The sequence below is a fragment of the Pinus tabuliformis genome, chromosome 9 (assembly GCF_031772625.1).
Source record: "Pinus tabuliformis cultivar Carrire ecotype Pingquan chromosome 9, CPIR1, whole genome shotgun sequence".
Taxonomy (NCBI): Eukaryota; Viridiplantae; Streptophyta; class Pinopsida; order Pinales; family Pinaceae; genus Pinus; species Pinus tabuliformis.
Window position 1 is genome coordinate 128,109,907 of NC_142307.1, and position 16,548 is coordinate 128,126,454.

At 37.5% G+C, this 16,548-nt stretch overlaps 1 pseudogene; it reads right to left on the reverse strand.

The window, feature by feature from the left end:
* The window catches only part of LOC149147427 (pre-mRNA-processing-splicing factor 8A-like), a 65,868-nt pseudogene extending 54,470 nt beyond the window's left edge, over positions 1–11,398 (reverse strand).
* Between the last annotated feature and the right edge of the window lie 5,150 nt (positions 11,399–16,548).

Below are 16,548 nucleotides of genomic sequence, written 5' to 3' on the forward strand. Positions count from 1 at the left end.
ATTGGCTATTCTTTAGAGCCCACCCAGATTGGTATTGGGTAAGATTAGTTACTGATCAGTAATCATAGGGAAAACATAGGAGGATAATCCTCCGGAAATAAAACAAGTAACAACATCATATGAAAACAATACAGACGGAGAGAAATAGAAGGCAAAAGGAAATTTGAGTTAAACTTTATTATTAAGGGAGATTTTATTTATGTGAAAACCCAAGTATTTGGTGGTAAGCTAAACTGGAAGAATTCTTATGGTGGGGCCGTGGCATATTATTTTAAGTGAGTCAAATTTCAATTTTTTTGGGTTTCAAATTCAACCAAATTTTTAAAGGCCGAGAGCACATGGAGTTTCACGAAGTTAAATTGCGGCTGAATTCCATGGACACATTTGATCTACGGGTCGATTTAATTTTGTTTCAAGGCCGACTAAACTATAGGATCATGAGAATTTTGTAAAGGCAGAGAGCATCGTCAAAATTTGTTTGACAGGGTGCAAGTTCTTAAGAAGCCGAGAAGAAGCCAGAACTATCGATCGATTTGCCAAGGTCGTGAAATTTCCTGAAGATCGAATTATTTGGCCACTGCGTTGCATTGATCTGTCCGAAAGATGAATTATTTGAAACTCACATCGAATTGTTATCGATTGATTCCCTGGAGCGATGTCTGATAACGTCGGATTTGGGTTCATAGTTACTCTGTTCAGTTGTAATCGACAGACCATATCGCAGTGGGATTTTGCCGGCGAATTTCCGTGGAACCAAGGATTGAATTTTATAAATCCTAATATCAAAAGGGGTCCACTCATATACTTTGTGAAATATGTAAATTTTTAAAAGGAGCCATGGTTTAATTCGAAGCCCGCAACAATATTATTAAGTGGAGGAGTAATTTTTTTTTTATTGGAGGTAGCCACATCTTTTATGAATGTCGTGAATAAACCAAATCGAGGTGTATTGTCAATGGTTATGAGGCTGAAACTCTTGAGGAGCCAAAAAATTGAAATTGGTTACAGATTTGATATTTTGTGGGCTGCAATTTGCTAGAGTAAGATCATAGTATGGTCGGACCAAGATCAGAGGAACCGTTAATTGCAACAGAAGAATCAAAGTATAAAATAATACACCAGTAGCAGAGCACTGTTTGTTGGTCCAACATAGAAATGCCCAAGAGGACATCAGCAGAGAAGCAATCTAGAAACTTTCTTGTTGGTTGTGCACATAATTAAGGCTTATTTGGGAGGCTATACTAGTGAGTTATTGCACAGTACCATTGACGTCATCTACCTTGGGAACCCACTGCTGAAGATCACATTGGGAGTTGACCAGAACACTAAAGAACATCTTGTACTACAAACTAGGTTCTTTTCACACGACGTTTTACTGTATAACTCCATTATCAAGCTATTGTATGGTTTGTGCACTTTCCTGCTAATAGTAAAGGAAATCTGTTACATTTATTTGTGAAACTTGTTAACTATGGTTGACGATGAAGATATCAATTGAAACTCAGAAAACAATGGCCCCATTATCACCTTTGTACTTTCTGTAATTGAACAAAAACATGGATCAAAACTTTATAAACTCCCCTAATAAACCAGAAACAACAAAAAACATACCCTTCTCAAAATGGGTCTATGCCATTCTTTAGAGAGAACAACCAAAGGATGTGCAAAAGGAGTAGGAAATAGGGCAAAAGATATTTGTAATTGGAACATATTTGAAGCACATGAGGGTTACATGGAAAGTACTTTTCAAACTATATGAACTAGATGCACTCCTTTCAGAAGTGAACCAATTAGAAAAGAAGAAACTCATTTGGGCACTGAGACCAACTATGCTTTCTCTCATACCGCCCAATTTCTTGGAGGAACCTTGTGAAGGAGATAGACTTCTAATTGCATTTTGTCTACACTAACCACATCTATACCTCCTTTCAATGATGATGTTATGATGAAAGTTTTCAAGTTGATAGTAGAGACTTTTCAGGACTTGGACAATAATATAGGTTCTACGTTTGGGAAGAAACTTGAGGTTTTATAAATCATGGCCATTGTTAGAACATATGAAATCATGTTTGATCTGGGGTATGATGACTTGATCCATCAGATGTTCTGATGCTTCTTTAGCATTAAGAAACATCATCTTGATACGGTCCAAATAAACATGTTGTCCATTTTGTCTGCAGTTATGGGATATTGTGATGCCATTTGCAAGAAAATGCAACTTGAGTTGTTGTCCATTTGGAGGAAGGAGTAGTTGATTTCACCTGCTGCTTATGAACTAGCTGAAAGGTTGGTTGAGCATAACATTGTGTTGTTCAAAAGACATTTGACTAGTGAGGAGTTGCTTAGGATTGGTGTACCATGTAGCAAGAATGAGTTAAGGAGGAGGGGTCCTTGTTTAATCTGCAAAGAACCTTGGGGACCTGATCCCTCATGCTTGAGTGACACTAAGGAGATGATAGAGGTAGAGCAGGAGGAGATTCCTTTTGAATCTTAGGGTGGGGATTCTTTTTTGGATGAGTCCATGGGTTCATTCGAGGATGCCTCTGAAGAGCATGAGACATGTAGAGTTGTTGACAACATGCCAAATTTATATTCAGGTGTGTATGGTGAGCAGTTAGTGGATGATATGGGAGACATTCAGGATGATGAGTCACCAATGGTGATTCAACATGAGCAGCATATGGTGGAGCATGAGTCAGTTGAGGAGGATAATGTGCACAGTATGCCTGATGAGCCTTTTGGGGCGAGCTAGTGGGAGGTTCATATTGAGCCCATGATGGAGGAGGATGAGAAGCCACCCTTGGGGTCAACGATTGATGAGGAGAATACAAATATACGAACACCTATCAGGGTGGCAGTATTTGCAAACACTTGTGGTCAGGAGGCTAGTAGATGGCAGGAGTGCAAAGTTTCTGATCATAGGAGGGAGGATCTGTTGGAGATGGTGGTGCATCCATCTTTGGGCCTACCCATTGATGCGATGCATATAGGCGCAGTGGCAGCCGATAGAGCTGTAGTATTTCCAGGACACAACCTTCTCCAGGAGTACATAGACAGGGCTTGTAGCACATCTTTCCCAGTTTTGCTATTATAGTGAGGGGTAGGTTTTCTTAGACAAATTTGGTTGATTGACCAAATAGATCATCATTAGTTGAGAAAGGACCCATATCAACCTATTAGACTTGTTCCTTACACATGTGTCCATGCAATGGATTGGTGAGAGATAATGAGATGGTACCCTATTGATGGAGTATCATTTTTAGTCAGAAGCATTGTACTACAGGAGCCCTTAGAGGTGAGCGATATTACATGCTTCAGTTGGTAGCATGATGTAGGCTGGCCACTCATCAATATTTTAGCACAACATCAACATGGTGAGATTGACCTTGGTCTATGCCAAGGGTTGAATTGGAGAGAAGTGATGAGTTGGTATGTGGTGGATGGAGCAACACTCATGGTTAGAATTATAACACAGCAGGAGCCATGGAGCCTTGATACTTGTTTTGGGTGGCACTGGGATCCAGGAGGATTTGTTGATGACAAGTTCAATTAGTTATTGGTTTGGGATTTGTGCATTGAGGGGTCCATTCATGGTGGGTTGACACAGAGGCAGAGCATCACCCAGTGGTTCGTATGGGATCCGGGCATTGGGTCTAAGTTCCGTTGGGCCACTAGATTGATCCACAGGTTTAGATTTCTTGAGGGCAAGCACTCTTGGGGTGGGAGGATTTGTAATGTTTGGTTTTTTGGTGTTCCTTATTACATGGTTAGGATGGACTTTCAGAGTTGGGAGTAGATAGGTCACAGTTGCAGGTTGGTGTCATCAGCAGGCCCAAGGGGATTTTGGAGCGGTTTTGAGGAGTTTCTATGAGGTTCGATGGCATTCACTTGGTATATTCCATCATCCGCACAATTTTCCTTTCGTTTTGATGCATACTAAAAAATTTGAAAAAACATAGTTATTATTGGGCTTGACTCAATTAATTATGCTTAAGGTGGGATTTTGGGAGGAATACTTAATATAACACCTTAATGTAATAGATCGTTGGAACCAAAACAAGAATATCTAGAGGATGTGATGGTCAGATGTGAGTTTCAGTGACTTGAGGAGACATGGTGGCCTATTTACCATTTTCCCAAATTAAAAAGAATATTTTAATTGAAATAAAAGAGGGGAAAGTGCTCCATGATTAAAATAATAATAAAATAGAAGGTTCTAGAAGGGTCCATCAGATCTATAAAAGAGGATGAGGAGGCCATTGGAGGACATATTAGATTTGATATTTCTTCTTGTATGAGAAGTTGGGAACCTGATTCTCTACTTCCTTGGTAGCCCTAGGACGAAAACCCTCGGGTGATTTAGTGGGATTGGGGAGCACCCATCTCTCCTTGGTGAATTCATCTAGAATTCACAGGAGAGATTAGTAGTGGAATTTCAGCTTAGTTTTGGAGGTCGGTGTAGTGCACTAGATTATCTTGGAGCCGACATTCATCTAAGCTATTTTGGTTGTATATGCATGTAACGCCAACTTATCAATTATAATAAAAGTTGAGAATTTTCCTGTTCATTGTGTCATTGGATTGCAGTGCTCTGTTTGTTTTATTTTCCATGGAAATATTATTTTAAATGAATGATAATTTAATGGTGAAATTTGGGTTGAGTTTGATTTTTGCAAATTTAGTAAAATATCCCATTTGGGACATTACAAACTGTCCATTCAATATAGTGTAGGGGAAATAAAAGCATGCTTGCTCTGCTTTCAACCAAAGACGTGTGAACCTTCCTAGATTTTTCCGACAGACTATCTTGTCCATAGTTGCACCACGCCTTATACGTTCACGATTATAATGAGCAACATTAGTCCACCAATCTGCTTTGATTTTACATAACGAAGAATCATATTCTCAATTGGCACTGGTAGGCCAGGCACCTGGAGTACCAAAGAAATTATCTTATTTATAAACTTGAGATATAACAGAGAACATAAATAAAGAAAACAATCAAATTTTTCATGCTTAATTGAAAGCTCTATTACAACATGTACCTTCCAAGGGATGTTTTCCTTCCAACAGCGCCAGGCTTCACTCAAATGTTGCAAAATGGTGCAAGCTTTGTTCTTATTGACGCCCTCTATTAAAATATGACCGAGTATGTCAGAAATTAGATAAGAGAATCACTAAGAGACTTAAAAATTGCATAACACTAAAACAAAACAGAGGGAGAAATAGGGATGTAGAAACTTCAAAGTAAACAACCAAATTAATCATTAAAAAATGAGTTAGGAAGAGGAGAAATAACATGCCCATCAAGGGTTGAACATATATAGAATAGATTAACTCAGGCCTCTTTACTATCAACATCGAAGTGATTTCAATCTAATTGATGCATTCCAAACAACAAAAACATCCCTTTCCTGCCAGTTATCACAGAAGGAAAAAATTAAAATCACCTAGCATTGAATCAAGAACATCATGCATGACAACTACTCTAAGCTCCAAATCAAAATGACTTTCAACCCTTTGTTTCGTCACAGTGTTTGCCACTCCCTTTGAATGATGACCTTCAAACTATCGTGCAAGTACGTTTCAAAGCCACCTTTCTAGCAGTGGTACTATACCATGTAGGAAAAACAACCATACTCTCCACATTGGAGCCCAAAATCTACATTCAGGTCCTTTCCCAATAGACCCAATGTTAAAGCAATAATAAATCAAATTTTGTATATCTTTACACATTCTTATTTTCCACATAAGACAATACTTGTAACGATACATACCAGTCAACTTCCCTACATGTGAAAATGTATATTGTAATCCATATGCCAATTGGAAAGCATCTACATTTCCCAGTCGAAATTGGATATTTGCGTTGACAAATAGTTTTGTTAGTCACAAAAGACATAAATGGAAAGAATTTCCAAAAAATGACTTCTTACGCTCCTTCGTTGTGAGTGTCTTCACATGCTTCAGATTGAAATTGTAATCAAGATGAAGATAATTCAAGTTCTTTTGGTGAATAAGAAGATTCAGGATATTGTAACATTGTCTGCAAACTTGAAGGCCAACCTCTGCCCAATCTAGCTTAGTTGTCTGGAAAAAATTGGTAGCTTCTAGGGAATGAAACAAGTATTTCTTCTTTTGATCCTTTGGAGGCCTGTGATCAAGTTCATTCAACACATAACATTTTAGGATCTTCTGATAGCTCACATAAACCTTCATTGGATATGTGGGATGACTGCATGACATGAAACATTCTAGGAATCAAATCCATGTCACATGAAAACACAACTAAAGAACATGAATATAAGTCATGCATCGAAAAGATGCATATCAGTGTTCCTTGTACCAATTAGAAACAAGAAGAGTATCTTTTGCTCATTGCACACAACCTGATTGCATATTGAATAGACATGGAGCAAACAAAAATGAAATACCATCAATTGTTGTATTTGTGTAAAGTGGTGTATCATGCAACAAAGGCTCCACACCTTATGGAACAAAAAAATCATCGTCATCATCCTCCTAGTAAGTTTTCCTCTCATGGTGATTAGTCTTATGAAAAGAAATTGGATGAATCAGAGGATCAAAATAAAATGCTGGTAAATCTGGTTCTTCAGTTTTTATGTACATCACCATGGGACTGTGATATACACAAAGCTTAAATTTCCTAGGCCTATTGTTGTAGAGATGAGGAAATGCAATTCTATACTGTCCGAAGTGAAGAGAAGATAATGAGCTTATTAATATCATTGAATTCATTTCAGTCTACATCACCCTTCTCCATATCTCAGTACAAAGGCTCAAACTTTGGTCCTCCTATTGTTAAAATAAACATGTAAGTAAAAGTCTAAAATTGATTGCAACAATAACATTTATGATAAGAGAAATAAAAATAGATGACCAAAGATTGACCCAACAATTTTCTAGGCATAGACTTTATAATACCTAGTATGCACATGTTCAATGCTTTCACTGTGAAAATGACTCCATATCAAAGAGATAGAAATAGTTTGTATCAATCAAGTCAAAAAGTAGTTGTCCTGCGAGACAATGCAAAGTTTCCATGATGGGAAGTGATAATTTTCATCTTCTATAACTAGGCCAATTTATAAGTTTTTTTTTTTCACTAGGGTCTTGTGGTCATAGAGCCATGTGTATACAACATAATCTTCTTCCTCATACAACTCCAACTGGATAGGTTCAAGAGGGTCCGCATCAATGTTTTAAAGCTCTGACTTAGACTCCGAACCAGTCGAGGGTCAACTCTGACTTTGAATCCGACTCTATATCGACTTGGCCTAGTTGATTTCAGTGACTCAGTCTTTGTAAAAAATACATTAAATATTTTGCTATTTTTATAAAAAACATAATTTTAAAGATTTTCATTCATGTTTCCAAACATAAAGTGTTATAATATAGAGATAAGATAACATATGATCAAATTAGGCTTATGAATATATCCATCATATCAAAATGGCACCCAGTGCACTATCCAATACATGTAATATATAGAAATCAGAACAAAAACACATAACCAAAGAGGCTCTAAATGACCTCTACAACAAACGTAAAACATCACTAGTCACTAGTCCCTACTGGCTATTGCTAGAGAAGCAAACATCATTTGGCTCAGACTCTAAGTCAGAGTTAGATGGGGAAACCCATGGCTCCTGCTCATCATCATGATCACCAACTAAAATTGTAGAAGTAGTAGCATGAGCGGGTGCAGTAGCTGGATGTTGAGATAGACGAGCTATGTGCTTACGTCATGGCTAAGTGGAGGAAGTGCCTGCGACTGGAGGAATTGGGGTCAGGCTTGGTACTAGTGGATCTATATTTAACTGAACATTATGTTCAACTAATTCCTCCATCTGTAAATCCAAATCAATACCAATATTCTCATCAGAATCAAACTCTACTAGATGACTCTCCACTGCCCAATCTGATGTTGGATCAATATCTTCCAACACAATGGGATTTGTATCAAGTATTTTGTTCAGCAATTGGTTGCATCTTAGCTAGAGGTTGTATTGGACATAGACTAGACCATTTAACCATTTTTGTTCCAAACAATTTCTCTTGTTTGTTTGAATCCTCTCAAAGACAGGCCAATTGAAATCACACCCAAAAGCACTCCAAGTTTGACTCAAATATGGATTGCAAACTTTTGCAATTGAGGACAATGGCTAGAAAATGCCTCCCACCATTGTGCTACAAAAAACATAGTTGTGTAATGAGTTATCTCAAAATATTATATCCAAATTTCAAATTATAAAAAATTTAACAAAATAAGAATTTGAAAATTGAAATTGTTTGTTTACCTGGCTCATCTGCTTCCCATGAAATCCTTTCTAGGTTCTTGCCAAAGGTACATGTGGCTCTGCTTAAACAAGTGATATGTTGGTGTATCTCCACCCGGTCACTCTCCTTAGGGATCATGCACTCAAGGCACTCAATCAATCCATCTCTAACCTCCCCAGTCAAATCTTGTGTCTCTAGAGCTTTATAATGATACCTTGGGTTCAGAAAAAACCCAGTTGCATGTATAGGGTGATGGAGTTGATTGTTACATCTTTGATAAATGATTTCCCAAATGGGCACATACTTAGAAACTCTATCCTTGTATGCTGACTTTATTTGCTCCTTTTCATGATCCATAGCCTCGTAAATGAAGCCCATAGCCAACCTTTCCCCATCCACCAACCGCAACACCTTAACAAGTGGCTCAACAACCTTGACAATCTCTGGTACCTTTTACCAAAATATTTCTTCATTAACTTTCTTTCTCACATCTCTTCCATATTGTTTGTGATCCTATTGACATTCATTCCATTCATCACTGGAAAACACACTTTGCAAGTTTCTGTGTTGGGAAAGCAAAGATTGCAATGTCAAAAAATTAGTTGCAAATCTAGTGATGGTGGGCTTAACAATATCCTTGCCCCCTGTTTGTTTCCTCATCAAGTTCAAAATCCATGAGTGATTGTAGATATATTTTGTTATGATTTTGGCAATCTCTACAATGTTCTTGATCAAATCTATTTTACCAATATCCTCAAGCATGAGGTCTATGCAATGTGCAACACATGGGGTCCAAAAGATGGTTTGTGTTTTTCCTTTAACATTTTACTAGAAAGAACATAATTAGAGGCATTATCTGTGATGATTTGAACAACATTATCCACCCCCACCACTTCAGAAACCTCATCCAAAAGCTGAAACAAATGTGCATATTTCACCCTATCAGATGCATCAATTGATTTTAGAAACATGGTTCCTCGTGGGAAAAAGATAAGAAAGTTTATGATGGTACGATTCCTTTGATCAGTCCGTTCATCTGACATGATGGTACATCTTGTTTTTTCCCATGAGATTTTGAAATCTTTCAAATATTTATCAATGGAAAAAGTCTCTTTTTGCAAAAGAAATCCCCTTAACTCATGCATAGTAGGGCCTTTGAAGCCCTTTCCAACAGTAAATATGGAATCAAACATAGGTTCATAATATGGTAAATGAGAAGCATTGAAGGGGATATCAACATCATACCACCATCTAGCTATGTAATCACACACAGTTTCTCTTAATTCTTTCTTCCAATGGTCATCTAAAGTTGGTTGCATTTGACCTCTATTAGCTTGAGGACCGTGTGAAATAACTTTTGATGTCACCCTTATTTTTAATTTTACCCTTACATTTTCTTAAATATATTCGAAAGAGGGAGGAACACATCGAAATGGGTTAGATGCATCAGTGCAAGGGATAGATGAAGAGCCCTCATAATAAAAATTGGGGTTGGCAACTATCATGTGTTTTACACTCCTATTCCCCCTAATTTCAGCCTCTATTTCTCTTTTCCTAGCTTTCTCTTCCTCAAACTTCTCAATATTTTCTAACAACTCCTTCCTAATATCCCCAATTTGTTCTACTGGTTCTACACATTGAGAAATTTGACCTTTAATACCAACCAAGTGTTATTTCAACCTATGAATTCCCCCTCCACCACCCTTAATTTTCTATGACAAAATTTGTAATGCATTTGACTATCAATCATCTCATCATATGCCCAAGCAACATATTTCATTCTAGGACCCGTTTTTTGATATTTGGACTTGGAAATGAAAGGAAAAAGATCTCAAAATGAAAATAAAAATAATCAACTCTTCAATGCTCATTTCTTTTACAAAAATTACTCTTTTCAATTTTCAGATTTGCAAAAGAAAAACACAAGCAAAGGAAGATTTCAGAAGTGAAAAAAAAATACCTCTTGGCTTTAGCCTCCTCAATGCTGCTCCAACAAACCAAATCCTCAATACGACTCCAATGACTGCCCAAGAAGCTCCTCACTGTTGTTCCAATGATTGCCTAAGAGACTCCTCACTGCTGCTCCAAAAACCAACTCCACAACTCTTCACAGACTCCTTAAAAATGCTCACACAAATGCAATGAGATAGCTGTGAGGAAATGTTAGGGGTTTGGGTAAATTTTATAGGCTTGGGATAGGTTATATGGATATGCAAAAACCTAAAACCAAAAAATAACCTAATTTGGAGTTCGCTTTCCCTCCCTTTTCCACCATGGATCGGGTTTGACTGGCTCGGTCGGGTTATGTCGGAATCGGTCGAGCCGACTGGTCTATTATCAAACTGGCTAAGTCGATGACCGACTCGACCAATTCGGTAATAGACCAACCATTGGCCTTATTTTTGTACCGAGTTGGCCCGGGAAAGGGTCTGACTCGGTCGGCTTGACTAATTCTGAATCGGTTCAACCATTTTTTAAAACACTGGTCTACATCTAACAAATTGTTTGCATAATATAAAGAAGGTTCCTAATCATCAAATGGTGGAAAGCACATTCTTTTAAAATGTCACCTGTCCCTTTCTTACCTCCACATCATGATCCACATTGTACCCCATTGAAAATGAGCTTCCATTTAGGCACAAGTATTCATCATAAGACTAAAAAAAGTAAGAACAAAATCCAAATGTCAAAAGAACATAAACTTTACCTATGCCATATATATGGGCCCAACAACCCATGGTATTTCTTAGCAAAAGTGATAGCCCCAATTATGTGATAGAGTACCTTCACATCCTAAACCTGAATAGTAAACATTCATCAAATACATAAATCGTAATGCACCAAATGCACTCCTCTATTGCCAGACTAGGAAACTAAATAATATAAATATACACAAGGATTACAGTTTAGCTAAAAGATATGATGATAAAGCATTAAATAAGTTTAATACCTGCTCCTGAGGAATGGGTATGGGCATGTTTTCAGGAAGTTTGTACACTGCATGAGGTACAAATTTAAGTGGTCCTAGATAAACATACTTGTCGTGGTGATATTTTTCTAAATACATGTCTCCATGATCTCTATTCATAGTCAGAAACACAGATCACTACATAATGCACAAATAACAATGTTGCAATGACATCAAATACCTACAACGAAAAATGTATGTAACTATGTAATATCATTGAATGTAAAAATCACATACACAACAATATCAAAATTCTGCATAAGTCAAAGATGAAGATGAAGTGAGTTCACTTAGGTTTCCAGAAGTGTAAGACATAACACATCCAATCAAAATTTGAAACATGATCCAATACATGAAATCTTTCAGCTCTCTTTGAGTTAACATTTTTCTAATAGGATGGTATACACAAATAGATGCATCATACTACAGAACTTGCTCCAAATATGTAATGTCCCCATTTTTATTCTTCTTCATACTACAATCAAGGTGGATTTCCAGGGCAACGGAGAGTTAGGTCAGTGGAGCAGGTTTATGTGATCAGGGGTTTCGATGGAGTTTTGAGGATTTTTTATCAGGTCCGATGGCATTCGCTTGGCATATTCCTAATCATGAGCAGTTCCACACATCTTGTTTTTGGTTTCGTGATTTTCTGATAATTCTTGTAAAACAAGGTTATTATTAGCATAAATTAATTAATTATGCTAGAGGTGGAATTCCAAAGAGATTAATTGATCGAACTCCTCAATATAATAGCTAATTTGAACCAAAACGAGAAGATCTACCGGATGGGATGTTGAGAATTTACTTCTAGTGGCTGAAGAGAGCATGGTGGGAAATTTACCATTTTCCTTAGTTAAAAATGACTTTAATTAGTCATTTAATTAAGGAAAAATAATTAATTGGGGAAATTGGGCCAAAAGTGACTTAAGTGAAATAAAATAAAATTAAAAGGTCACTTGGTAAAGTCAATGGATGAGATTCTAGAATAATAATAAAATAATAAAATAAGATGCTTCTAGAGGCTTGGAGATCTATCCATCATATCTATAAAAGAGGAGGAGGAGGACATTTGGAGAAATCTTTGCGTTGAGTTTTTGTTCTTGTGGAGAGGTTCGAGAATGTGGTTCTCTACTTCAGTAGTAGCCCAAGGATGGAAACCCTTGGGTGATTCAGTGAGAGTGGGTGAGCACCCATCTCTTCCTTGGTGGATCCATTCAAGATTCACAAGTTGCAGTTATTGATATTTAGTTGTTTGGAGGCCAACTGCGCCATTATTGTAGATTTATTTGAGGTTAGTTTTATCTCAGCTATCTCAACTATTTTGTTATTTTAGCATGTAAAACCCTAGTTTATATATTATAATAAAGATGAGATTGTTTTTTGTTGATTGTGTTATGGAATTGCATGCATTTTATCTATTATATTTTACATGGCAATCCTCTATTAAGTGAATGATAATTTTTTTGAAGGGTTGTTCCAATTTTTCTTCGTTTGGGACATTATAGTGGTATCAGAGCCATAATCTTGGCTTAGCCCGCGGGTTTTTAGCTGCAGTTACTATAGTTTCTGGGTTTTTGGGCTCAATTGAAATTTGAAATTTGAGGCAACAATGTTTTATGATGACCATGAACTCAGATGAAAGGGCCAAAATTGGTATAAAAAGGTGATAAGGATTTACCATGGGAAATTATTTGCAAAGTGGTGTCTTGTTGCATGAGAAATTTCAAGGAATTAAAATTTAGAGGGACCAACATAAGTATTAATCTTGTTGTTGAAGTGTCGTGAGTGAATTTTTTAAAGTTGTGGCACATTTGTTCTAAAATGTGGCCACAAGTAACTTGGAAGAGGTTTATGATTTTATTTTAATATTTAAAAGGGGCCGTAAAATTACTGTAAGTGGCGTGGGAAAATATTTACGAACAGGGCCCACTCTTTGATTTAATTTTGTGAAAGCCATCCACTATTTTCAACATGGAGTGGCCATTTCAAAATCAATGAGAGGTGGCTGATTATACCAGCGTGCATGAGGGTCATTTTTATTTCAGTAACATTGGTCGCTCAACAAAAGGGGTTTGGTTAGTGCATGCAGCAATTGGGATGATAATATTTTTGGCAGCACAGGTAGGGATGAAAGTGAGCTGCATGATAGATTGATTAGTTCACACAGATTTCATGACTGGGAAAAGAAGGGTTTCATTATTAGATGCCCGAATTATTTATCGTTAGAGCCTATGGATTTGAGCATTGAATATATTAGGAATCATGCACACATTTGGCTGGACCTGTAGTGAACACACCTCTTAACCTATGTAGAAGATAAGGGATAAAGCCAGAGGATGCGTCATGCCTTGCTTAATCGGAGTCAATCTCCATACATGCATTAAAATTCCACAATGATCATCTAATCCATCGGTTGTGGACATTTTTGGTCGTTGGTCTTTTCATACCCATCACCGATGTGAAGTTGAAGGATGTGTGTGGCCGTGTTTGATTAGAATAGGATTTTGGTACTGTTGGCCAAAAGGATGAGTTTTGTTTATATTCTGATCACTTAAAGGAAGGTCGAGTGTCACATTGAAGGAACATCACTTCACTAGGATGTATCAGGTTACTTATGTGAGTCTGAGTTTTATTTCTTCCGGATCGAATTCGCAGTACATTGCTGGTCATGCTTCTTTGCTGATAGAAGGAGATGCGTTTCCATTAATCTTGAGATGAATTATCTTATTTATGCTGACTGCATACATCATTTCAAGGGTTGACAAGCTGCATATTGTGCTGAGCATATAAAGTATCCATGGTTGTAGCAGAAGTGGGAGACTGAGGATTCCAACAAATTGTTACTGCATTTGGGATCATTGCCAAAGCCGAATTTATCATCAATAGAGGTCAAATTATATGTTCAGAACACTTTCTTGAGGTCAAATGACCACCACGTTAGCCGTCTAGTCGAGAATTATTCGCAGGGATGTGTTTTCCTCTAGGAAGAATCCAAATTAAATTACTTTACTAAGCGTATGACTGGGCTGTATCTACCTCATAAAAAGGGTCGATTTATGGATCTGTGTATTGAGGCCAAATACTATTTCTTGGTGGTTATTTGTTTTACAAAGTGATGTGGAATTCTTTTTCAAATTTTTGAAGGGTGTGTTTATATTCCTGTAACAACTTATGATGCAGAAGCCGAGTGTATTATTCTTGTAGATGCTTATTTGAGGAGCCATGTTGATCACAAAAAAATCCATATCAGTCTCAAATCCTTCATGAAGCTGAACACATCGATTGTGTTGGCACTAATATTGGGTCTGTTCCTTTAGTGATAACCTGTTACACTATGGTTGAAATTTCTAGGTTCTTATTTTTGCATATATATTGTGTATGGATGTGTTGAAAATTAAATTCCAAGCTTGCCCATTTGTCATTACCTTTTCACCAATTTAGAGGCATGCTTGTAAGTTGTATTTCTGAGATGAAGATTTGGTTTTGATATTGTATATGGTCAAAGGTCTGGAGTCCTGGAAGATTTCATAAGGCCTGTTTAAGATTTGTTGTGGGTGAGAGAGTATGCATAAGAAAGTTATCATGATATTTTGTAAGAGACAATTTGGCTAGGTTGTATGGTGAATTAAGTTGTGAATGATTGATAGTCAAAACATGCTTCATGTGTCAAGTTTGGTATAGGGTAAATGTCAAATTTATTTTTGTCTTTGAATAAGTCTGAGTGCATTGGGTAAAGATGTTGTAAGTTGAAGGAAGGTCTCATATTGTAGAAAGTATACAACTCTATTATATTTTCACCATAACCTTGTATATGCCACTGAATAATGGAAGTTTTAGAACACTTCATGAACCAACACAATAGTACCTCCACGGACTCCCACATAGACCGGAAAACAAAACTAAACAACATACCTTTTTCAAGAGGGATTTATGTTATTCTTCAGAAGGAACAACCAAGAGATGTGTAGAAGGAGTAGGAAATAGGGCACAAATTATTTGCAATTGGGATATATTTGAAGCACATGAGGGTCACATGGAAGGTTCTTTTAAAACTTAATGAACTAGATGCCCTATTTTCCAAGTGAGTCAGTTAGAAGGGAATAATCTAATTTGGGCTCTAAAACTAGTGATATTTGCTCTCATACAACACAAGTTCTTGAAGGAATCTTGTGAAGGGGTTAGACTTTCAGTTGCCTCTTGTCTTAGTAGCATCATGATACTGACCGCTCCTATAGCTCCTTACAATGATGATGTTATGAGGAGAGTCTTTGGGTTGATGGTAGAAACCTTGCGAGATTTGGATAGAAGTGAGGTTCCTACATTTGGGAAGAAGCTTTAGGTTCTAAAAATTATGGCCATGACTAAGACTTATGAAGTCATGTTCAATCTCAAGTGTGATGATCTTATCCTGCAAATGTTCCAATGCTTCTTTAGCATTAGGAAACATCATCCTGACATGATCATAACACACATGCAATCCATCTTTTCATCATGTATGAGAGGCCATGATGTCATTTGTTGGGAGTTGTAGTCTCGATTATGAGCTAGCTGAAAGGTTGGTTGAGTAGAACATCGGGTTGTTCAGGAGACAGTTGACGAGGGAGGAGATACTTAGGTTTGCTGGATCATGCAAAAAGAATGAGCTGAGGAGGAAGGGACTTTTCTTCATCTGCAAAGGACCTTGGGGACCTGACCACTCATGCTTGAGTGACACTGATGAGATGAAATTGGTAGAGTAGGGAGATATTCTTTATGTCTGTCAGGTTGAGGAATCTTCATTGGACGAGTCCATGGGTTCATACAATGACACCTATGAGGAGCATGAGAAATCATGTGGAGTTGATGACAGTAGACTAGATACGCATCCATATGTGGTAGAGGAATATGAGGAACAATCGATTGTTACCATGAGGGAAGGAGATCAAGGAGTAGATGAGTCACCAATGGTGATTCAACATGAGTAGCATATGGTGGAGCATGGGTCAAATGAGGAGGAGGATGTGCATAGTATGCATGATGAGCATTTTTGGGAGAGGTAGTTGGAGGTTCATATTTTTCTGTGGTGGTGGAGGATGAGCAACTGCCCTTGGGGTCAGCCATTGATGAGGAGAAGGCAGATGTACAAACAACCAACAAGGTGGCAGTATTTGTAGACATGTGTCTTCATGAGATGTTGGAGTATGACAGGACAATTTGGCAGGAGATTGGTGGATTGGAGGAGCGTGGATTTTCCTATCAGGTGAGGGAGATGGCAGTGCATCCATCTTTGGGTCTACCCA